Source organism: Pseudophryne corroboree, chromosome 6 (genome assembly GCF_028390025.1).
Source record: "Pseudophryne corroboree isolate aPseCor3 chromosome 6, aPseCor3.hap2, whole genome shotgun sequence".
Classification (NCBI taxonomy): Eukaryota; Metazoa; Chordata; class Amphibia; order Anura; family Myobatrachidae; genus Pseudophryne; species Pseudophryne corroboree.
This window is the reverse complement of record NC_086449.1, coordinates 514668405-514691896: the sequence shown is the minus strand read 5'-3', so window position 1 is coordinate 514691896 and position 23492 is coordinate 514668405. Positions and strand designations below refer to the sequence as shown.

Below are 23492 nucleotides of genomic sequence, written 5' to 3'. Positions count from 1 at the left end.
AGCAGAGTGGCCATGGCAGAAGCGACCAGGATTCTACGCTGGGCGGAAGGCCATGTAAGCGCGCTATCAGCAGTGTTCATCCTGGGGGTGGACAACTGGGAGGCCGACTTCCTCAGCAGGCACGACCTGCATCCGGGAAAGTGGGGACTTCATCAAGAAGTCCTCGCACAGATCACGGGTCAGTGGGGACTGCCTCAAATAGACATGATGGCATCCCGTCTCAACAAAAAGCTAAAGCGGTATTGCGCCAGGTCAAGGGACCCTCAGGTGGTAGCGGTAGACGCTCTGGTGACACCTTGGGTGTTCAGATCGGTCTAGGTGTTTCCTCCTCTTCCTCTCATATCCAAAGTGTTGAGAATAATAAGCATAAGCAGGGTCAGAACAATCCTCATTGTTCCAGATTGGCCACGGAGGACTTGGTATCCGGAGCTGCAAGAGTTGCTCACAGAAGATCCGTGGCCTCTTCCTCTAAGGCAGGACCTGCTGCGGCAGGGACCTGTCTGTTCCAAGATTACCGTGGCTGCGTTTGACGGCATGGCGGTTGAACGCCGGATCCTAGCGGAAAAAGGGATTCCGGAGGAGGTCATTCCTACCCTGATCAAGGCTAGGAAAGACGTGACGTTAAAACATTATCACCGTATATGGCGAAAATATGTTTCTTGGTGTGAGGCCAGAGCTGCTCCTATGGAGGAGTTCCATTTGGGCCGTCTACTTCACTTCCTTCAAACAGGAGTGACTTTGGGCCTAAAATTAGGGTCCATAAAGGTCCAAATTTCGGCCTTATCCATTTTCTTTCAAAGAGAATTAGCCTCTCTTCCTGAAGTACAGACTTTTGTGAAGGGTGTGCTGCATATTCAGCCTCCCTTTGTGCCTCCGGTGGCGCCTTGGGATCTTAACGTGGTGTTACGTTTCCTAAAGTCACCTTGGTTTGAACCACTCAAAACTGTGGAGTTGAAATACCTCCCGTGGAAAGTGGTCATGTTGTTGGCATTGGCTTCGGCAAGACGTGTTTCAGAATTGGCGGCTTTATCACATAAAAGCCCATACTTGGTTTTTCACGTGAATAGGGCAGAGTTGAGGACTCGTCCTCATTTTCTGCCTTTTCGTGTGAACCAACCTATTGTCGTGCCTGTGGCTACACGGGACTTGGAGGATTCCGAGTCCCTGGATGTGGTCAGGGCTTTGAAGATTTATGTGACCAGAACGGCTAGAATCAGGAAGACTGAAGCTCTGTTTGTTCTGTATGCGGCCAACAAGGTTGGCGCTCCTGCTTCAAAGCAGAGTATTGCTCGCTGGATCTGTAATACGATTCAGCAGGCGCATTCTACGGCAGGTTTGCCATTGCCTAAATCGGTTAAGGCCCATTCCACTAGGAAAGTGGGCTCTTCTTGGGCGGCTGCCCGAGGGGTCTCGGCATTGCAATTGTGCCGAGCTGCTACTTGGTCGGGTTCAAACACCTTTGCAAAGTTCTACAAGTTTGATACCCTGGCTGAGGAGGAACTCATGTTTGCTCAATCGGTGCTGCAGAGTCATCCGCACTCTCCCGCCCGTTTGGGAGCTTTGGTATAATCCCCATGGTCCTTACGGAGTCCCAGCATCCTCAAGGACGTTAGAGAAAATAAGATTTTACTTACCGGTAAATCTATTTCTCGTAGTCCGTAGAGGATGCTGGGCGCCCGTCCCAAATGCGGACTTCTTCTGCAAGACTTGTATATAGTTGTTGCTTACATAAGGTTTATGTTATAGTTTATCGGTTGAACCGAGGCTATGTTGTTGTTCATACTGTTGACTGGGTAGTGTATCACAAGTTATACGGTGTGATTGGTGTGGCTGGTATGGATCTCGCCCTTAGATTTACAAAAATCCTTCCTCATACTGTCCATCACCTCTGGGCACAGTTTCCCTAACTGAGGTCTGGAGGAGGGGCATAGAGGGAGGAGCCAGTGCACACCCAGTGTCCAAAGCTTTCTTAAAGTGCCCTATCTCCTGCGGAGCCCGTCTATTCCCCATGGTCCTTACAGAGTCCCAGCATCCTCTACGGACTACGAGAAATAGATTTACCGGTAAGTAAAATCTTATTTTCCTCCTCATCAGGCGTTCCTGAGATTTGCTGTACAAGATTGTCATTACCAATTTCAGACGTTGCCGTTTGGGCTTTCAACGGCCCCGAGGATTTTCACCAAGGTAATGGCGGAAATGATGATGCTCCTGCGCAAGCGAGGGGTCACAATTATCCCATACTTGGACGATCTCCTCATAAAAGCGAGATCTCGGGAGAAGTTACTGGACAGCGTGTCTCTGTCTTTGAAGGTGTTAAAGCAACACGGCTGGATTCTCAATATCCCGAAGTCACAGTTGGTTCCTACGACGCGTCTGACCTTCTTGTGCTTGATTCTGGACACAGACCAGAAGAAGGTTTTTCTTCCAATGGAAAAAGCTCAGGAACTCATGACTCTGGTCAGGAACCTATTGAAGCCAAAACAGGTGTCAGTGCATCCCTGCACTCGAGTCCTGGGGAAATCGTGGCATCGTACGAAGCCATTCCGTTCGGCAGTTTCCATGCGAGGACCTTCCAATGGGACCTACTGGACAAGTGGTCCGGGTCACATCTACAAATGCATCAGAGGATCACCCTGTCCCCCAGAGCAAGGGTGTCTCTCCTGTGGTGGCTGCAGAGTGCTCACCTCCTAGAGGGTCGCAGGTTCGTTCGGCATTCAGGACTGGATCCTGGTAACCACAGACGCAAGTCTCCGAGGTTGGGGATCAGTAACACAGGGAAGAACTTTCCAAGGTCTTTGGTCGAGTCTAGAGACTTGTCTCCACATCAACATCCTGGAGTTGAGGGCCATATACAACGCCCTACGTCAAGCGGAGGTATTACTTCGCGACAAACCCAGTTCTGAATCAGTCGGACAATGTCACCGCAGTAGCTCATGAAAACCGCCAAGGCGGCACAAGGAGCAGGGTGGCAATGGCGGAAGCCACCAGGATTCTTCGCTGGGCGGAAAATCATGTAAGCGCACTGTCAGCAGTGTTCATTCCGGGAGTGGACAACTGGGAAGCAGACTTCCTCAGCAGACACGACCTGCATCCGGGAGAGTGGGGACTTCATCAGGAAGTCTTCGCGCAGATCACAGGTCGGTGGGAACTGCCCCAGATAGACATGATGGCGTCCCGTCTCAACACAAAGTTAAAAAGGTATTGCGCCAGGTCAAGAGATCCTCAGGCGATAGCTGTGGACGCCCTGGTGACACCGTGGGTGTTTCGGTCAGTCTATGTGTTTCCTCCTCTTCCTCTTATACCCAAGGTGTTGAGAATAATAAGACAAAGAAGAGTGAGAACAATCCTCATTGTTCCAGATTGGCCACGAAGGACTTGGTATCCGGATCTACAGGAATTGCTCACAGAAGATCCGTGGCCTCTTCCTCTAAGACAGGACCTGCTGCACCAGGGGCCCTGTCTGTTCCAAGACTTACCGCGGCTGCGTTTGACGGCATGGCGGTTGAACACCGGATCCTAGCGGAAAAAGGTATTCCGGATGAGGTCATTCCTACGCTAATAAAGGCTAGGAAGGACGTGACATCAAAACATTATCACCGAATATGGAGAAAATATGTTTCTTGGTGTGAGGCCAGGAATGCTCCTACGGAGGAATTCCATCTGGGTCGTCTCCTTCACTTCCTGCAAGCTGGAGTGAATTTGGGCCTAAAATTAGGCTTCATAAAAGTTCAGATTTCGGCCTTATCCATTTTCTTTCAAAAGGAATTGGCCTCTCTACCTGAAGTACAGACTTTTGTAAAGGGAGTACTGCATATTCAGCCTCCTTTTGTACTTCCGGTGGCGCCTTGGGACCTTAACGTGGTGTTAAGTTTCCTTAAGTCGCATTGGTTTGAACCACTCAAAACGGTGGAGTTAAAATATCTCACTTGGAAGGTGGTCATGTTGTTAGCCTTGGCTTCGGCTAGGCGAGTTTCGGAATTGGCGGCTTTATCACATAAAAGCCCCTATCTGGTTTTCCATATGGATAGAGCGGAATTGCGGACCCGTCCTAAATTGCTACCTAAGGTGGTCTCATCCTTTCATATGAACCAACCTATTGTCGTTCCTGTGGCTGCTCGTGACTTGGAGGATTCCGAGTCCCTTGATGTGGTCAGGGTTTTAAAAATTTACGTGGCAAGTACGGCTAGGATCAGAAAGACAGAAGCACTGTTTGTCCTGTATGCAGCCAACAAGGTTGGCGGCCCTGCTTCAAAGCAGACTATTGCTCGCTGGATCTGTAACACGATCAAGCAAGCGCATTCTATGGCAGGATTGCCGTTACCAAAATCGGTTAAGGCCCATTCCACTAGGAAGGTGGGCTCGTCTTGGGCGGCTGCCCGAGGGGTCTCGGCACTACAGCTGTGCCGAGCTGCTACTTGGTCGGGGTCAAACACCTTTGCAAAGTTTTATAAGTTTGATACCCTGGCTGAGGAGGACCTCATGTTTGCTCAATCGGTGCTGCAGAGTCATCCGCACTCTCCCGCCCGTTTGGGAGCTTTGGTATAATTCCCATGGTCCTTACGGAGTCCCAGCATCCTCTAGGACGTTAGAGAAAATAAGATTTTAAACCTACCGGTAAATCTTTTTCTCGTAGTCCGTAGAGGATGCTGGGCGCCCGTCCCAAGTGCGGACTACTTCAGCAAGGATTGTATATAATTATTGCGTACATAAGGGTTATGTTACAGTTTCATCGGTGGTGGAACGAGGCTATGTTGTTTTTCATACTGTGAACTGGTTAGTTTAACACAAGTTATACGGTGTGATTGGTGTGGCTGGTATGAATCTTTCCCTTGGATTAACTAAAATCCTTTCCTCGTACTGTCCATCTCCTCTGGGCACAGTTTCTCTAACTGAGGTCTGGAGGAGGGGCATAGAGGGAGGAGCCAGTGCACACCCAGAGTCAAAGTCTTTCTTAAAGTGCCCATGTCTCCTGCGGAGCCCGTCTATCCCCATGGTCCTTACGGAGTCCCAGCATCCTCTACGGACTACGAGAAAAAGATTTACCGGTAGGTTTAAAATCTTATTTTTATTTTTATAGTCTTACTATTTTTTTCAGAGATCTTTCTAAAAAGCGTCTTTTACGTACCTTAGAGTCGCTCCAACAACTCCCCGCCGGGTCGCGACAACGCTTACTCACGAGTACAGTGCTCTTGCGACGGGCGTCTGTTTCGGGGGAACACGGACACAGCCGCACTGTTTTGGGAGGAGATTACCAAACAGTTGCTGGTATGGCTGCCACCTAGGGTGCACCAGCGCTAGGCCCTAGGGATCAAAGGGGATAGTATGAGGCCGCGATCCTTAGGGTTGATGTCAACAGTGGGGAGTCAGATGCTCCCTTGGTCGTCCCTCCCCCCGGTTCATGACCAGTTTCCTCTGAGTTTTCCGCCATGAACTGATTTCCCGCTTCCGTCAGAGATGCTGTGTATCTAAGGGGACCCAGTCGCAGCATAGGCGGCTGTGTGACTGGTGCGTCAGTGTTCACTGCAGGTTCACCGGGTGAGTGTGTACACTATTAGTGTCTGGATCCACTCAGCGTTCTCTAACGTATTGATCGCTCCTGGAAGCGGGGTGAGTCTCCCTGTATCCCATGCTACTGAGTCAGGTAATACAGCACTAAGGGGGTAATTCAGAGTTGATCGCAACAGCAAATTTGTTAGCAGTTGGGCAAAACCATGTGCACTGCATTTGGAGCAGATATAACATTTGCAGAGCGTTAGATTTGGGTGTGTTATATTTTTTCTGTACAAGGTAAATACTGGCTGGTTTATTTTTACACTGCAATTTAGATTTCAGTTAGAACACACATCACCCAACTCTGGGGGTCATTCTGACCCGATCGCACGCTGCAGTTTATTGCAGCGCAGTAATCGGGTCAGAACTGCGCATGCGCCGTAGTGCACCGGCGCATGCCAGACAGCTGGAGGCCGTCGCTGAGCTACGATCTCCTCTGCCTGATTGACAGGCAGACGCAGGCGTGCGTTTGGCCGCCGTTTCGAGGGTGCGGTCGGGCAACGCAGGCATGGCTAGACCGAGTGGGGGGCGGGCCACAGCGGCTGCGTGATGTCACGTGCAGCCGTTGCGGGCCGGGGAGCGACGAGTAGCTCCCGGCAAGCACGCTAAAGCTGCGCTGGCCTGGAGCTACTCCTAAAGTGCAAAAGGATCGCCGTTGTGCAATGCTTTTGCACTAATGCGGGGGGAAACCGGCACTGACATGCGAGGCGGGATAGCTTTGTGCTGGGCGTCCCCCCGCATGTCTATTGTCATGATCGTAGCCCTTCAAAATTTTGCAGGGCTATGATCAACTCGGAATGACCCCCCCTAACTCATGTTTCTCTGACGTCCTAGTGGATGCTGGGAACTCCGTAAGGACCATGGGGAATAGCGGGCTCCGAAGGAGGCTGGGCACTCTAGAAAGATTTATGACTACCTGGTGTGCACTGGCTCCTCCCACTATGACCCTCCTCCAAGCCTCAGTTAGATTTTGTGCCCAGCCGAGGTTGGATGCACACTAGGGGCTCTCCTGAGCTCTTAGAAAGAAAGATAGACTTAGGTTTTTTATTTTCAGTGAGACCTGCTGGCAACAGGCTCACTGCAGCGAGGGACTAAGGGGAGAAGAAGCGAACTCGCCTGCTTGCAGCCGGATTGGGCTTCTTAGGCTACTGGACACCATTAGCTCCAGAGGGATCGACCGCAGGCGCAGTCCTTGGTGTTCGGTCCCGGAGCCGCGCCGCCGTCCCCCTTACAGAGCCAGAAGAAAGAAGAGGTCCGGAAAATCGGCGGCAGAAGACATCAGTCTTCTCCAAGGTAGCGCACAGCACTGCAGCTGTGCGCCATTGCTCCTCACACACACTTCACACTCCGGTCGCTGGGGGGGGGGGGCGCCCTGAGAAGCAATTATAACACCTTGGCTGGCAAAAATACCACAATATATAGCCCTAGAGGCTATATATGTGGAAAATACCCCTGCCAGAATCCAGAAAAAAGCGGGAGAATAGGCAGCGGAAAAGGGGCGGAGCTATCTCCTGCAGCACACTGGCGCCATTTCTCCTTCACAGATCCACTGGAAGGAAGCTCCCTGGCTCTCCCCTGCAGTCTACACTACAGAAAAGGGTAAAAAAAGAGGGGGGGGGGCACTAAATTTAGGCGCTGTATAAATTATATATAAAAAAGCAGCTATAGGGGACATAACTCAGTTAGTCCCTGCATTATATAGCGCTCTGGTGTGTGCTGGCATACTCTCACTCTGTCCCCCCAAAGGGCTTTTGTGGGTCCTGTCCTCTGTTGGAGCATTCCTTGTGTGTGTGCGGTGTGTCGACATGGCTGTGTCGACATGTTTGATGAGGATAATGATGTGGAGACGGAGCAGATGCCTTTAGCAGGGATGTCACCCCCTGCGGGGCAGACACCTGAGTGGTTGAGCTTATGGAAAGAAATGAGTGCACGTATAGACTCCTTACATAAGAAATTTGACGACATGCCAAATGTGGGACAGCCGACTTCTCAGCTCGTGCTTGCCCAGGCGTCGGACAGGTCATCAGGGGCTCTAAAACGCCCGCTACCTCAGACCGCAGACCCAGATGTCGACACTGATACTGACACCAGTGTCGACGACGATGAGTCTAATCTGATGCCCACTAAGGCCATTCACTGCATGATTGAGGCAATGAAAGAGGTGTTACACATTTCTGATATAAATACAGGTACCACTAAAAAGGGTATTATGTTTGGAGAGAAAAAACTACCCGTAGTTTTTCCCCCATCAGATGAATTAAATGAAGTGTGTGAAGAAGCGTGGGCTTTCCCTGATAAAAAATTGGTAATTCCTAAGAAGGTACTAATGGCGTTCCCTTTCCCGCCAGAGGATAGGTCACGTTGGGAAACACCTCCTAGGGTGGATAAAGCGCTCACACGTTTGTCAAAAAAGGTGGCACTACCGTCTCCGGATACGGCCGCCCTCAAGGAACCTGCTGATAGAAAGCAGGAGGCGATCCTGAAGTTTGTATATACACACTCAGGCATTATACTTAGGCCAGCTATTGCGTCAGCTTGGATGTGCAGTGCTGCCGCTGCGTGGTCAGATAAACTGTCAGAAAATATTGACACATTAGACAGAGACACGATCCTGTTAACCATAGACCATATAAAAGACTCAGTCTTATATATGAGAGATGCACAGAGGGAAATCTGCCGACTGGCATCTAAAGTTAGTGCATTGTCCATTTCTGCTAGGAGAGGCTTATGGACTCGCCAGTGGACAGGAGATGCAGATTCTAAAAGGCACATGGAAGTGTTGCCATATAAAGGTGAGGAATTATTTGGGGATGGTCTCTCGGACCTAGTTTCCACAGCAACGTCTGGGAAGTCAGCATTTTTACCCCATGTCCCCTCACAGCCTAAGAAGGCGCCGTTTTATCAGGTTCAGTCCTTTCGGACCCAGAAAAACAGGCGTGGAAAAGGCGGGTCTTTTCTATCCAGAGGCAGAGGTAGGGGAAAAAGGCTGCAACAAACAGCAGCTTCCCAGGAGCAAAAGTCCTCTCCCGCTTCTTCTGCCAAGTCCGCCGCATGACGGTGGGGCTCCACAGGCGGAGCCTGGTACGGTGGGGGGCCGCCTCAAGAATTTCAGCGATCAGTGGGCTCGCTCACAGGTGGATCCCTGGATCCTTCAAATAGTATCTCAGGGGTACAAACTGGAATTCGAGGCGTCTCCACCCCACCGGTTCCTAAAATCTGCCTTGCCGATTGCTCCCTCAGACAGGGAGGCGGTGCTAGCGGCAATTCACAAGCTGTATTCCCAGCAGGTGATAATCAAGGTACCCCTACTTCAACAAGGCCGGGGTTATTATTCCACACTATTTGTGGTACCGAAACCGGACGGTTCGGTGAGACCCATTTTAAATTTGAAATCCTTGAACACATACATAAAAAAATTCAAGTTCAAGATGGAATCGCTCAGGGCGGTTATTGCGAGCCTGGAAGAGGGGGATTACATGGTATCCCTGGACATCAAGGATGCTTACTTGCATGTCCCCATTTACCATCCTCACCAGGAGTACCTCAGATTTGTGGTACAGGATTGCCATTACCAATTCCAGAAGCTGCCGTTTGGACTGTCCACGGCACCGAGGGTATTTACCAAGGTGATGGCGGAAATTATGATACTCCTTCGAAAAAAGGGAGTTTTAATTATCCCGTACTTGGACGATCTCCTAATAAAAGCGAGGTCCAAGGAACAGTTGTTGGTGGGAGTAGCACTATCTCAGGAGGTGCTGCACCAGCACGGCTGGATTCTGAATATCCCGAAGTCACAGCTGGTTCCGACAACACGGCTACTGTTCCTGGGTATGATTCTGGATACAGTCCAGAAAAAAGTGTTTCTCCCGGAGGAGAAAGCCAGGGAGTTGTCATCTCTAGTCAGAGACCTCCTGAAACCAAAACAGGTATCAGTGCATCGCTGCACGCGGGTCCTGGGAAAGATGGTGGCTTCTTACGAAGCAATTCCCTTCGGCAGGTTCCATGCCAGAATCTTTCAGTGGGACCTGTTGGACCAGTGGTCCGGATCGCATCTTCAGATGCATCGCTTGATAACCCTGTCTCCAAGAACCAGGGTGTCTCTACTGTGGTGGCTGCAGAGTGCCCATCTTCTAGAGGGCCGCAGGTTCGGCATACAGGACCGGGTCCTGGTGACCACGGATGCCAGCCTTCGAGGCTGGGGGGCAGTCACACAGGGAAGAAACTTCCAAGGACTATGGTCGAGTCAGGAGACTTCCCTTCACATAAATATTCTGGAACTAAGGGCCATCTACAATGCCCTAAGTCAAGCAAAATCCCTGCTTCTACACCAGCCGGTGCTGATCCAGTCAGACAACATCACGGCAGTCGCCCATGTAAATCGACAGGGCGGCACAAGAAGCAGGATGGCGATGGCAGAAGCCACAAGAATTCTCCGATGGGCGGAGAATCATGTACTAGCACTGTCAGCAGTGTTCATTCCGGGAGTGGACAACTGGGAAGCAGACTTCCTCAGCAGACACGACCTCCACCCGGGAGAGTGGGGACTTCATCCAGAAGTCTTCCAGATGCTGGTAAACCGTTGGGAAAATCCACAGGTGAACATGATGGCGTCCCGCCTCAACAAAAAGTTAAAAAGATATTGCGCCAGGTCAAGGGACCCTCAGGCGGTAGCTGTGGACGCTCTAGTGACACCGTGGGTGTACCAGTCGGTTTATGTGTTCCCTCCTCTGCCTCTCATACCAAAGGTATTGAGAATAATAAGAAAGAGAGGAGTAAACACCATTCTCGTGGTTCCGGATTGGCCAAGACGAGCGTGGTACCCGGAACTTCAAGAGATGCTCTCAGAGGACCCGTGGCCTCTACCGCTCAGACAGGACCTGCTACAGCAGGGGCCCTGTCTGTTCCAAGACTTACCGCGGCTGCGTTTGACGGCATGGCGGTTGAACACCGGATCCTAAAGGAAAAGGGTATTCCGGAAGAAGTCATTCCTACGCTTATTAAGGCCAGGAAAGATGTTACGGCAAAGCATTATCACCGCATATGGCGAAAATATGTTGCATGGTGCGAGGCCAAAAAGTCCCCAACAGAGGAATTTCAACTAGGTCGATTTCTGCATTTCCTGCAAGCAGGAGTGAATATGGGCCTAAAACTAGGCTCCATTAAAGTACAGATCTCGGCTCTATCGATTTTCTTTCAAAAAGAACTAGCTTCAGTACCTGAAGTTCAGACATTTGTGAAAGGAGTGCTGCATATTCAGCCCCCATTTGTGCCTCCTGTGGCACCTTGGGATCTCAACGTGATGTTGAGCTTCTTAAAATCACATTGGTTTGAGCCACTAAAAACCGTGGATCTGAAATATCTCACGTGGAAAGTGGTCATGTTATTGGCCTTGGCTTCAGCCAGGCGTGTGTCAGAATTGGCGGCTTTATCATGTAAAAGCCCTTATCTGATTTTCCATATGGATAGGGCAGAATTGAGGACTCGTCCCCAATTTCTCCCTAAGGTGGTGTCAGCGTTTCACCTGAACCAGCCTATTGTGGTGCCTGCGGCTACTAAGGATTTGGAGGACTCCAAGTTGCTAGATGTTGTCAGGGCCCTGAAAATATATGTTTCCAGGACGGCTGGAGTCAGAAAATCTGACTCGCTGTTTATCCTGTATGCACCCAACAAGCTGGGTGCTCCTGCTTCTAAGCAGTCTATTGCTCGCTGGATTTGTAGTACAATTCAGCTTGCACATTCTGTGGCAGGCCTGCCACAGCCAAAATCTGTGAATGCCCATTCCACAAGGAAGGCGGGCTCATCTTGGGCGGCTGCCCGAGGGGTCTCGGCTTTACAACTTTGCCGAGCAGCTACTTGGTCAGGGGCAAACACGTTTGCAAAATTCTACAAATTTGATACCCTGGCTGAGGAGGACCTGGAGTTCTCTCATTCGGTGCTGCAGAGTCATCCGCACTCTCCCGCCCGTTTGGGAGCTTTGGTATAATCCCCATGGTCCTTACGGAGTTCCCAGCATCCACTAGGACGTCAGAGAAAATAAGAATTTACTCACCGGTAATTCTATTTCTCGTAGTCCGTAGTGGATGCTGGGCGCCCATCCCAAGTGCGGATTGTCTGCAATACTTGTAAATAGTTATTGTTAACTAAAGGGTTATTGTTGAGCCATCTGTTGAGAGGCTCAGTTGTTTTCATACTGTCAAACTGGATATAGTATCACGAGTTGTACGGTGTGATTGGTGTGGCTGGTAAGAGTCTTACCCGGGATTCTAAATCCTTCCTTATTATGTCAGCTCGTCCGGGCACAGTGTCCTAACTGAGGCTTGGAGGAGGGTCATAGTGGGAGGAGCCAGTGCACACCAGGTAGTCATAAATCTTTCTAGAGTGCCCAGCCTCCTTCGGAGCCCGCTATTCCCCATGGTCCTTACGGAGTTCCCAGCATCCACTACGGACTACGAGAAATAGAATTACCGGTGAGTAATTTCTTATTTTTATCTGCCCCCACGCAGTGCACATGGTATTGCCCATCTGCTAACAAATTTGCTGCTGCGATCAACTCTGAATTACCCTCCAAGTCTCTTTCTATCTTTGAGTACGAACAGTTGGATAAGTGCCTGATCCATATGAGTCTGATAACTGTTGCTGTTGTTTTCTTTCGATGTGCGACTAATTACGGTTAAATCCTATAAATGGTACTGCAGTAATAGGTTTCTCCTACATACTTGAAATGTATTTGTAGTTGATTATGTGCTCATATTGCTTATTATACTAATGTATAACCTGTGACTGATTGCTAGTGTGATTGCTGACTTTACTGTAATTCTGTCTGTTTTTCTGTGTATTCCGATCCTCCATGCTGGTGCAAAGCAGGGTAGAGTCGGATTGTGTGTCACTTTAACAAATTTTAAAGTGATTACAGTCACAATTTGTGTAGTAACACTGTACAGGTGTGTGATTTCTTTATCATGTCTAAGAGCGGCAAGAGTGAGGAAAATACACTTTCCACAGCAGCACCAACACTCATTTCATGTTTGTCTTGCGAAGCTGGGTTAATTTATCAGTATCTGGTTCAAAAGGGATTATGTGCAAAATGTTTCGCTGTCACCGAAGCCTCTTAAATAACCGAGGCAAGCACAGGTTCTAGTCAAACCTTCTGGGGTTACATTATCCAATATAGCTGAGCAGATAATGCCAGCTCCTATTCCAGGGATGGGTGGTCTTCTGTTTGCCGGCGGTCGGGCTCCCGGCGCTCAGTATACCGGCGCCGGGAGCCCGACAGCCGGCATACCGACACTTATTTTCCCTCGTGGGGGTCCGCGACCCCCATAGAGGGAGAATAAAATAGTGTGGCGCGTGTAGCGCGGCGAGCCCGCAAGGGGCTCATTTGCGCTCGCCAAGCTGTCGGTAAGCCGGCGGTCGGGCTCCCGGCGCCGGGATGCTGGTCGCCGGGAGCCCGACCGCCGGCCAGCCGTAGTGAACCCCCAGGGATAGGTTACCCTATTAACCCTAACATGCAACTTTCATTCTGAGGTTTATCCACCTCGGGAATTCGCAGACTCTCAATAAAAGCAGGCTGAAAGGCCGGTGGTAAGTAAATCACATAGACAGGATACAACATCTTCACAGTCTACACATGTTTTTGATGAGGATTTGTCGGAGGATGAGCACTCATTGCAGTTCGGAGGAAGGTCTCAGCTCTGTGGACATACCTGAGCTAATTACTGCTATGTAAGCCATTCTATCCTTAGAAGAGGAAGCAGAGCCAGTGTTAAAAACTAAGGCACCTGTGTTTAAATGTCCCAAAACAGCTGATGGAAATTATGCAAGAGGTTTGGGTTACACCCAGTAAGAAGTTAGAATTCCAAGAAATGGAATTCCAATTATCCTCGTCCAGCTGGGGGCTGTTTAAAAAAAGGGAGGTGGCTCCCAAAGTAGATTCGCATGTCATAGATTGGTGCGAAAATCTACATTACTTCTGCTTTCTACATAAATAAATGATGGCACGGATAGGAGAGTTGATGGGTTTATTAAAAAAACATTTTTTCCTTGTCTTCGGCAATCATTAGACCAGCCATGGCTTCAGCCTGGATGGCGTAAGCAGTGGCAGCCTGTGCTGATGCATTGAAGGAGGATCTTTAAATGGCATCTAGAGAGCACAAACCCCATATTGCACATATCAAACAGGCAGCGATAAGCGGCCCTGGATATGGGTACAATTGCCTCTCAGGCATCAGCTTCAGCAGTAGCAGCTCGCAGAGTGGGTTGGCTATGTACATGATAAGCTGACTCAGAATCCAGGAAGGTTCTGGAGTCCACTACCTCTCCTCTTGATCCTATACCCTCACAGGTCAGTAAAACTTTGTCTCCTGTGCTTATCCCAACCTTAACTAAAATCTGTAATCTCTCTCTCTCTACTGGTATCTTTCCCTCTCTGTTTAAACATGCAGTCATTACTCCCATTCTAAAAAAACACAACTCTGACCCAAACACACTCTCTAACTACCGTCCCATTTCTCAGCTACCCAGTCCCTCCAAGCTACTTGAGAGGCTTGCCTACACTCGCCTTACACACTTTCTTAACTCGCACAACTTATTGGATCCACTTCAGTCAGGCTTTCGTGCCCAACACTCCACAGAGACGGCACTGACCAAAGTAGTGAATGATCTAGTCACTGCTAGATCAAAAGGCCATTACACACTACTTATTCTTCTAGATCTCTCTGCTTCTTTTGACACTGTTGACCACTCTCTTCTCATACAAACACTACAATCCCTAGGTCTTCAGGACACTGCCCTTTCTTGGTTCTCATCCTACCTATCTAATCGCTCTTTCAGTGTTCACTTCTCTGATTCTACCTCCTCTTCTCTACCTCTATCAGTTGGAGTACCGCAAGGCTCAGTCTTAGGTCCTCTGCTTTTCTCAATCTATACCTCCTCTCTTGGTAAACTAATCAGCTCCTTTGGATTTCAGTATCATTTGTATGCTGATGATACTCAAATCTACCTATCCTCCCCAGATTTGTCACCACCAGTATTGGCTCGTGTCACTGGATGCCTGTCTGCCATTTCATCTTGGATGTCATCTCGCCACCTCAAACTCAACATTTCCAAAACCGAATTAATTATTTTCCCACCAGCTAAGAGTAGTTACCAACCTGATATCTCTATAACTGTTGACAATGCAACTATCCACCCCACCCCACAAGCTCGTTGCCTAGGTGTCACCCTTGACTCTGAACTGTCCTTTGTTCCACACATTCAATCTGTCTCTAAATCATGTTACATGCACCTTAAAAACATATCCAAAATACGCCCTTATCTTACACAAGACACTGCAAAAACTCTAATCCATGCACTCATCATCTCCCGCATTGATTATTGTAATAGTCTCCTTACTGGTCTTCCCAAACATAGGCTATCACCACTTCAATCCATTTTAAATGCAGCTGCGAGGCTAATCTTCCTCGCCAGACGTTCTTCATCTGCTGATCCGCTCTGTCAGTCCCTCCATTGGTTACCGGTATTCTACCGTGTCAAATATAAAATACTTTTACTTACATACAAGGCTATTAACCAAACTGCACCAATAATACATCTCCTCACTCATCTCAAAATATCTCCCTACCAGACCTCTCCGCTCTGCACAAGATCTGCGTCTCTCATCCACATGTATTACCTGTTCCCACTCAAAATTACAGGACTTTACCCGGGCTTCACCCACTCTGTGGAATGCACTCCCACGCACAATAAGACTCTCCTCTAGTCCCCAAACCTTTAAACGTTCTCTGAAAACTCATCTCTTCAGACAAGCCTACCAAATTTCAGACCCACACACATAACCTTCACAGCTTCCCTATCAAGTTACATCCCCTCTGTACAGTCCACATAAACTCACATTTTGTCTTCCAACATTGCTGGGTGATCATATCATATAAGAACCTAGCAACCTGGGGAACCATTATGTGACAGGTAGCATCTATCCTTGTGTATCAATGCCTATTTCCCTATAGATTGTAAGCTTGCGAGCAGGGCCTTCCTACCTCTGTCTGTCTGTCTGTCTGTCTGTCTGTCTTTGGCCAGTTTTGTTCTACAATTGTTGTTCTAATTGTAAAGCGCAACGGAATATGCTGCGCTATATAAGAAACTGCTAATAAATAATAAATAAAATAAATAATTAACCTTGTTTACTGGAGATATTCTTTTTGGTAAAGAATGAAACAGTATTTTGGAGTCAGAAGCACACTCCAGGAAAGTGAAGTTTTCCTTTCACACATAAATTCAAGCCTAGTTTCCAGCTTTTCGGTCCTTTTTCGGAATCAAGAAAAAGCAAAAGGAAAGGGTAATGGCAAACAGTCCCAATCCAACAAGTCTGGTAAGACTAAAAGGTGTTGGGCTACCAGAGGACCGGTTTTCAAATTTGAAGATAAGCCATCAGCCTGATGGTGCGGGCCTCCACCTGGGGGAACCCAGTGTGGGAGGCTGACTTCTTAAATTTGCGCAGATCTGGAAGCAGTCTACTACAGATGCCTCGGTGCAAGAAACTGTTTCTCACGGTTATGATCTACAGGCACACCACACTGGACCTGCCCAATCTTATCTGATTTTGCAAGCTAAGTAGTACTTGGATGGTAAACCACCTGGGAATACCAGGTGCTGTAGGTCTTTTCAAGAAACACCCTCATTAAAAGTTTGTACCAGCCTGTCTTCAGTGGAAACGAAGACCAGGGCTTTGCAAGAGGCAGTTCAGGAGTTGCTTCAGTCAGGAGTGATAATTTCAATTCCTCCTGTACAACGAGGACAAGGTTTTTATTCCAACCTGTTTTTAATCCAGAAGCCAAATGGGTCGTTCCGGCCCATACTCAATCTCAAAGCGCTGAACAAGTACATTTGGGTGCCTCGGGTTTCATATGGAGACTTTACGTTCCATTATTTTGGCTATGGAGCAGGAAGATTTTATGGTATCCCTGGATATCTAGGATGCTTATCTACTTGTTCCTATAGCCATGTCCCATCAGCGCTATGTCGGGTTTGCTATCCTTCAGCGTCATTTTCAGTTTCAGGCCCTACCAGTTGGATTGACCACAGCTCCCAGAGTATTAACCAAAATTATGGTGGTGATGGCATCTTATCTCTGTTAGCAGGGGACAAGGATTTAAAAAAAATCCATACCTCAATGACTTATTAATCCTGGCACAGTCTCAGGAATGGTTCAGTGTCCTCTGCAACAGACAACAGCTTGTTACAGAGATACGGTTGGCTCATAAATTGGGCAAAGTCATTTCTGGTTCCGTCACAACGGATGACTCACTTGGGGGCTGTGTTGGAATTGGGTATTCAGAGAGTAATTTTACCTCTGAACAAAATATCCAAAATTTACTTAAGGATTCAGGAGTTGCTGCACAGACAAACAGTATCCATTTACGCGGTAATGCGTGTGATGGGTTTGATGGTGTATACATATGACATGATGGAGTATACTCCGTTCCACTCTATACATCTGCAACGTTTAATCCTTTCCAAGTGGAAAGGTTTTTCATCAGACAATAAAAGCGCAGATTATGGTCTTCCTCTGGAAGTTAGTAGGTCTATACCTTGGTGTTTACAGACATCGGGGTATATTTACTAAGGTCCCGATTTTGACCGAGATGCCGTTTTTTCTTCAAAGTGTCATCTCGGTAATATACTAAGCAAAAATCACGGCAGTGATGAGGGCATTCGTAATATTTTGGAAGTCCTAGGAAAAAAATCACGAATCAATACACCATCGGTCAAATACGCCTGCAATTTGGTAGAAATCGGGAATTTACTAAAAAGTGCAAAACACAAACACTGCCGACAATAGCCAAACACTGCCGTGATGAAATACAAATCGTGAAAAAGTGCTAAAAAAACCAGACCTGCTTTTTTATCCCGTGTTTGTATAGGCATGCACGGATCCATGAGATCCGTGCATGTTTTTCAGTGGGAAGGGGGGGAAATGTTATAAATTTTCGGAAAAAAAATGCGTGGGGTCCCCCCTCCTAAACCAATCCAGCCTCGGGCTCTTTGAGCCGGCCCTGGTTGCAAAAATATGGGGAAAAAATTGACAGGGGTTCCCCCATATTTAAGCAACCAGCACCGGGCTCTGCGCCTGGTCCTGGTTCCAAAAATACGGGGAACAAAAAGAGTAGGGGCCCCCCTGTATTTTTGAAACCAGCACCGGGCTCCACTAGCTGGACAGATAATGCCACAGCCGGGGGTCACTTTTATACAGTGCCTTGCGACCGTGGCATCAAATATCCAACTAGTCACCCCTGGCCGGGGTACCCTGGGGGAGTGGGGACCCCTTCAATCAAGGGGTCCCCCCCCCCCAGCCACCCAAGGGCCAGGGGTGAAGCCCGAGGCTGTCCCCCCCCATCCAATGGGCTGCGGATGGGGGGCTGATAGCCTTTGTGAAAAGTGATTGATATTGTTTTTAGTAGCAGTACTACAAGGCCCAGCAAGCCTCCCCCGCAAGCTGGTGCTTGGAGAACCACAAGTACCAGCATGCGGCGGAAAAATGGGCCCGCTGGTACCTGTAGTACTACTACTAAAAAAATACCCCAATAAAGACAACACACACACCTTGAAAGTATAACTTTAATACATCCATCCACACCTCCATATACACATACTTACCTTATGTTCCCACGCAGGTCGGTCCTCTTCTCCAGTAGAATCCATGGTGTACCTGTAAAAAAAATTATACTCACATAATCCATGGTTGAAGGCTCCTCTGCTTGTAATCTTTTTGTAATCCACGTACTTGAAAAAATAAAAAAACGGACACCCGACCACGAACTGAAAGGGGACCCATGTTTTCACATGGGCCCCCTTTCCCCGAATGCCAGAAACCCCCTCTGACTGATGTCTAAGTGGGTTTCTTCAGCCAATCAGGGAGCGCCACGTTGTGGCACCCTCCTGATTGGCTGTGTGCTCCTGTAGTGTATGTCAGGCGGCACACGGCAGTGTTACAATGTAGCGCCTATGCGCTCCATTGTAACCAGTGGTGGGAACTTTCAGGTCAGCGGTGAGGTCACTTTCGGTCAACCGCTGACCTGAAAGTTCCCACCATTGGTTACAATGGAGCGCATAGGCGCTACATTGTAACACTGCCGTGTGCCGCCTGTCATACAGTACAGGAGCACACAGCCGATCAGGAGGGTGCCACAACGTGGCGCTCCCTGATTGGCTGAAGAAACTCACTTAGACATCAGTCAGAGGGGGTTTCTGGCATTTGGGGAAAGGGGGCCCATGTGAAAACATGGGTCCCCTTTCAGTTCGTGGTCGGGTGTCCGTTTTTTTATTTTTTCAAGTACGTGGATTACAAAAGGATTACAAGCAGAGGAGCCTTCAACCATGGATTATGTGAGTATAATTTTTTTTACAGGTACACCATGGATTCTACTGGAGAAGAGGACCGACCTGCGTGGGAACATAAGGTAAGTATGTGTATATGGAGGTGTGGATGGATGTATTAAAGTTATACTTTCAAGGTGTGTGTGTGTGTTGTCTTTATTGGGATATTTTTTTAGTAGTAGTACTACAGGTACCAGCGGGCCCATTTTTCCGCCGCATGCTGGTATTTGTGGTTCTCCAAGTACCAGCTTGCGGGGGAGGCTTGCTGGGCCTTGTAGTACTGCTACTAAAAACAATATCAATCACTTTTCACAAAGGCTATCAGCCCCCCATCCGCAGCCCATTGGATGGGGGGGACAGCCTCGGGCTCCACCCCTGGCCCTTGGGTGGCTGGGGGGGGGGACCCCTTGATTGAAGGGGTCCCCACTCCCCCAGGGTACCCCGGCCAGGGGTGACTAGTTGGATATTTGATGCCACGGCCGCAAGGCACTGTATAAAAGTGACCCCCGGCTGTGGCATTATCTGTCCAGCTAGTGGAGCCCGGTGCTGGTTTCAAAAATACGGGGGACCCCTACTCTTTTTGTTCCCCGTATTTTTGGAACCAGGACCAGGCGCAGAGCCCGGTGCTGGTTGCTTAAATATGGGGGAACCCCTGTCCATTTTTTCCCCATATTTCTGCAACCAGGATCGGCTCAAAGAGCCCGAGGCTGGTTTGCCTTAGGAGGGGAGACCCCACGCAATTTTTTTTTTTTACATTTAAACATTTTTTTTTTTTTTTTTTACAAACTGCACAATGAAGCCCAGCACGGATCTCTCAGATCCGGCCGAGATTCATTGTATTAAAGTCGGCAGTGTTTTACAAGTCACTCACGTAAAACACTGCCAAAAAAAATGAATGACATCGACATCGGAAAACCCGAAAATGCAGAATACGGCAGCTTACTAAATTAGTCGTAATCAATTCAAAAAGTTGCATATTTACACTTTCGATGTCATTCGTGATTGAACTTTGACCTCAAACGGGAAAATACGAATCTTAGTAAATTTACCCCATCCTATCTGGATAAAGGGAGGCTCCTTTGGATATCAGATTGGTAAACTCTGACAATGGATGCCAGCCTGCAGGGCTGGGGAGAAGTATCAGGGAGGAGTTGTTTCCAGGGGCAGTGCACCAAGGAAGAAAGTTGCCTGCCAATAAATATATTGGAACTTCGGTCCATATATATGGCATTTATTCAGGCAAAGAATATCCTTCTGATGAAACCAGTTTGAATCCTCTCGGACATTGCAATGGCAGTAGCATACCACAACCATCAGGGAGGAACTCGCAGCCAAAACACAATGAAAAAGGTAAGACACACCTTAAGGTGGGCAGAACTTCATTATCCAGCCTTGTCCGCAGTATTCAATCCGGGAGTCCTAAACTGGGAAGCGGATTTTCTCAGTCGACATGCCATTCATGCAAACGAATGGGCTTTACGCCCCAAGGTCTTACAAACTCTGGTAGATAATGGGGGTTACCGGAGATAGATCTCATGGCGTCCCGTCAGAACAACAAAGTTTCCGCATACGGGTCATTTGTGGATGATTTGTCAACTTTCGTCTGGCTCATGTGTTTCCACCAATCGCCTTGCGATCCAAGGTGATGCAAAAGGCAAGACATGGTAAGGCTGCCATGATACTAATAGCTCCGGCTTGGTCCAGAAGACATGGGTACCCAGATCTGCAGAGGATGTCTATGGATGCTCCATTCCTACTCCTTCAACATCCAGGTCTACTGTCTCAGGGTGCTGGTTATCACAAACACCTGGATCGACTGTCTTTGACGTCGTGGCTCTTGAGACTTCCATCCTGAAGGCAAGAGGATTCTCACAACAGGTAATTCAAACTATGCTTAGAGCAAGGAAACTTTCCTCAGCTTGCATTTATCACCAAATATGGCAAGCCTATATTCAGTGGTGCAGTGATAAAAAATGTGACCCTTCGTTTTTCAGAGTTTCCAGACTCTTAGCATTCCTTCAGGCAGGAATGTATAAAGGTTTATGGGTGGCTCCTTATGAGTACAAGTGTCAGCATTGACTGTATGGATCCAAAAGAAAATTGCTAACCTGCAGGATGTGCAAACTTTTTTTTTTACCAGGGAATGTTGCACGTTCAACCTTCTTTGTTCCTCCTACAGTTCCTTGGGATTTAAGTTTAGTCCTAAAGGCCCTTCAAATTACCCCATTTGAACCACTAAAAAGAGTGGATCTTAAATGGTTGACAGCTAAAGTTCTCTTTCTACTGGCTATTACTTCAGTTACAAGAGTGGCAGACTTAGGGGCATTGTTATATTCCCCTACATTTCAGAGTTGTTGTTTTTTATCCAGATAGAGCGGTCTTTAGAACCAAATCTGGGTATCTTTCTAAGGTGGTGTCTAAATTCCACCTTAACAAGGAAACTGTAGTCTCGGCCTTCTAGGGGCCGGACCTTTCTGTGGGAGATGCATCGTTGGACGTAGTCTGTGCCTTAAGGATCTACGTGGATCGTACCAGTGCCATCAGAAAGACAGACACTCTCTTCGTTCTCTACAGATTTCACAAGAGAGGATGGCCTGCTGATAGACACTGGCGAAGTGGCTTTGGATGAAAATTTCAGAAGCATACTCTCAAGCTGATCTCCATGTTCTGGCTAATGTCTCTGCTCATTGTAAGGTAGGTCCATTATGGGCAGCACAACGTGGTGCTTCAGCAGAATAGATATGTTAGGTAGCCACATGGTCTCCATTAACACATCCATTAGACATTATGCCTTTGATACCTGTGCCTCTCAGGACGCTGAATTCGGGCAAAGGATTCTCCTGTCCAATCAGGAGCGTCCCACCACTAAATTGCTTTGGGACATCCCAATGTTATCCTGTGGATAACCTGTGGACCCTGCCGGAGAAATATTCGTTATGGTATGAACTTACCGTTTATAACGGTATTTCTCCTAAGTCCACAGGATCCACAGGGATCCCACCCTGACTCACCTTATTTGAGGATCCTTTCACTCACTAACCTCTTCCTTCTTGTACGGAAGGGTGTGCATGTGTGTTTTTCTCACCTGATTAGGGCTCTCTGTGATGCTTCTGCCTTGAACTTTGGAAAAACAACTGATTTGCCTGAGCCAGGAGGCGGGGGTATATGAACGGGCCCGTTGCATGCTGGGAGGCCGAAAGCTTTGACCGTTTGGTGCAAATCCGCTGTCGCGTCATCATATCCCAATGTTATCCTGTGGACTTAGGAGAAATACCATTATCAACAGTAAGTTCTTACCATAACGAATATTTTATTTTAACTTCCAGCATTTTACTGCTTACTTTTTTACCATTTCAGGCCATACACTGGACTTGAATTATTTAAATTTGAATAAAAACTGGAAAAAAGGAAGTTTTCCAATAATTTTGATCTGTGCGTGTGTAAATGTATATAATATTTTAATATAGCCAAGACCAAAGAACAAACAGTGCAAAACTTTCTGTCATGGCTTTATAGTCAAAATGGGCATGGGTAATGTCTAATATTAATTCTAAATGTAAAGGGGGTGGGGGCAGAGGAGGTAAAAACAAAGAAAATAAAGTAGTTTGGAATGAGGTCTTAATTTGCTGCAAAAAATGTTTATACTTTGCTCCAAAGTGGTTTTGTTCTGCAAAAACTGACCTATTAAGCAGGCAGGGTACACACTTATCGATGTGTGCACACTTATCGATATGTACCCAATCTGACATCACTGCCGACAGGACTCTGCATGCGGCAAGTGCACACACACTTGCCGATTCCAGTTCTGACGGGGGAGCCATGTGACATGCTGCAACGTGTGGCATGTCATTGCTAGTGGCATCCCTCGTCGGCCCTGCTGCAGGCTCAGTGGGTGATGTCGCTAGGACCTTGTAGGAGCATGCATATCAAGGATACACACTAGATGATGTACCCGATATGTCGTTCCGATCTGCGGTATCGGGCGACATATCGTCTAGTGTGTACCCAGCTTTTGGTGTTGCTGTCTAAATATCTGTATTGACAAGTTACAAAATAAAAATGTTTTTATTTTAACTCTCTGCTTTTTGAATTTTGCATATTTTGATTTTCCTTTTTACTTCACTTTCTTTATCTAAACTTACTAGTTCCTCATTATATTTGAATGTTTGTGAACTTGTACCAAAGAGTCCCCCTGACTCTTGTTTACTGAACTCCTTCATCTACAGTGTTTAGAGCAGGGGTGGGGAACCTTTTTTCTACCAAGGGCCATTTGGATATTTATAAAATCCTTCGGGGGCCATACAAAAATTCCCAACTTAAAAATTACCCTGCCCCCAAGTAGGTCTGCCCCTTAGAGGTACTGAGTGCTCGCGCCAAAAAATGGGTGTGGCCAGTTACAATGGGACGTGATACACATGCTCCCAATAGTGCAGTGCCAGATACACATGTCAGTGCAGTGCCAGATACACATGTCAGTGCAGTGCCAGAAGCACAAATGCCCCCACAGTGCCAGGTATACAAATGCCCCCACAGTGCCAGGTATACAAATGCCCCCACAGTGCCAGGTATAC

At 47.9% G+C, this 23492-nt stretch overlaps 1 protein-coding gene across 1 annotated transcript in view; it reads left to right on the top strand.

The window, feature by feature from the left end:
- Positions 1-23492, top strand: part of TBC1D15 (TBC1 domain family member 15) — a 353328-nt gene that overhangs the window by 117654 nt on the left and 212182 nt on the right. The window lies entirely within an intron of this gene.